The sequence below is a fragment of the Frankliniella occidentalis genome, unplaced genomic scaffold (assembly GCF_000697945.3).
Source record: "Frankliniella occidentalis isolate FOCC.00 unplaced genomic scaffold, Focc_3.1 Scaffold3665, whole genome shotgun sequence".
NCBI lineage: Eukaryota > Metazoa > Arthropoda > Insecta > Thysanoptera > Thripidae > Frankliniella > Frankliniella occidentalis.
The window spans coordinates 2,856-4,907 of NW_026270720.1; positions in this window are offsets into that span (position 1 = coordinate 2,856).

A 2,052-nucleotide genomic window follows, 5' to 3' on the forward strand; every position below is an offset into this window, starting at 1 on the left:
GTGGCGCGCGGCCCCCACGCGCGCCCCTGCGTATGTAGCGTGGCCCGGAGTTGAGTGGTATCTACTACCGAGTGAGAAAAATAACAACGAAAAGAACACGTTGTGACGTGAATAATGTTAACATCCGCTCGACATCCTCGTCCGATTGCAGGGGGTGGCCTCCTCTTCAATGCCAATGTCGGCGAAACAAACAAAGGCGTATTATGGGCCCCAGTGTCGAACGGGTTGCCTGCCCTGGAACTCGCGGGCGCCTGCCGCAACGGATGTGCTGGTGAGGTGTCGAGTGTCACCCCGCGCAGATTACACTCTCCACCTAGCTGCATTTAGATCACCCCCCCCCCCTTTTTGCTCCACCATTTGCATTGCTCGTTGGCATTCTCTCAGTTTGCGGGTCCGACTGTGTCCCCACAACGAACGTATCACGAGGCGGACGCTAATGCCAGCGCCTGTCACGACCTGGGTAGGCGAACCCGCTGAGCGGCTGTGTGCAGAATGCGGCCCACCTAGAGCATCCAAGTGCGGGGGGAGGAGACTTCTGGCAAGAGAACGTTTCGTTTGCGGCCTAACTCGCAGGACACTCATTGTGGGGGCCTCATATGGCTTTCGAGCGGTTGGTCCCACCACGAAAAAGAACCAAAATATCCCCTCTCGACACTTTTTAGGCCGCTATTTACCCCCGTGACTTAACATGGGACCGCGACCATATTGTGGACACGCGGAACTGCGTCAACTTGTAGTTGAACAGTGCTCTGTGGTTTCAGCCCAACAGGTAGGGGAGGGGGTGGAGGAGCAATTTGCAGTCCGCGACGAGTGTGCTCTTGGCAGCTCTAGTCCGCAGGAGGCCCTCCCTCCATGACCCCGCCCACCCCGCGTCCCCGCCAACCGTGGTGGAGACGATGCTCTTCATGCCCCTCCTCCCCCTCGCCCCACATGGCCACACCCTCGCGAGCCTTCGCGACGGCTCGTCAGTCGCTCCCCCGGCGCACCGCGAGACGAAGCGAACCCCGCCCGCAATCGGCGCGGGCGGCCGCCACCACGACGCGTCCCGCACCCCCGTCGACGGCATCCTCGCGGCCTGCATCACATACGCCCCTGCCCTTCGACCCGGCGTCGCCGCCTCTCTTTGGGCGGGCCTGTCACTTCTTGAACTGGCGCTTAACACCCTAAGATGGAGCGGAATTATGCGCCCAGTTTAAGACTTGGCAAGGCCCCCCACGCACCGTGCCCCAGGCCGGCCCCGGCCCTCCTCCATCAACCCCGTCGTCACCGCGGTGGAGGTCGCCTGCTGTCGGTCAGCGCGCACCACCGCCGCTGCCGCCGTCGTCGCACCTTTAGGGTCACACTGCACTTGACTTACCCGGTGAGGCTGCCCGTCATGTCTCGTGTGTAACGCGCGCGCGCGGTCATGGTCCGCGAGTAAATGCGGTGAGGGGTCATCCCTTTGATCACCAGTGTGCCGTGCATAAAGGCAGTCGGACGCACGCCTGTATGCGCGGTGCACCGGTGCTCAGGGGCGACTGGGGGCTCGCTGCATCTTTCAGAGTGGGTTGGGTGCTGGTGCGACGCGACCCTCGGGTCGGGGACGACGTGGATCCCGCGGACGTAGACGCGTGTCACTCGTTGAGAGCCCCGCTGGGTCCGCGCGCGTGTGCTTCTGCACGACGTGGAGCGCGTTCGGCCACTGAGGAGCAGGGAGGCTGGGAGCGCTGGGAGGCGCGCCTTAGGAGTCGAGGGGGGAGCGCGGGGGCGGGGCAGCCTGCAGCCCTAGACCGGCGCGGCGTCTGTCACGCGCGGGGAAGTCCACAAAATCTACCGCTAAGACCGCGCGCGCGCGCGCGTGTGTGTGTGAGGGTGGTGGGGGGTGTAGTGGCCGTGGTTTCGACTGACTTTCACGCTCGCCAGCTCATTTAATGTTTGAAAGGTCAGGTCACCCCCCTTATGCCCTTTGCCAGTATGTTTCTGGACCACTTTGATACCTCCGCTGATTATTTCTTCGCGCAGGAAGTGTCGTCTCTCGCCGTGACGCCGGGTATGGTTGGGAATGCAGGTCCT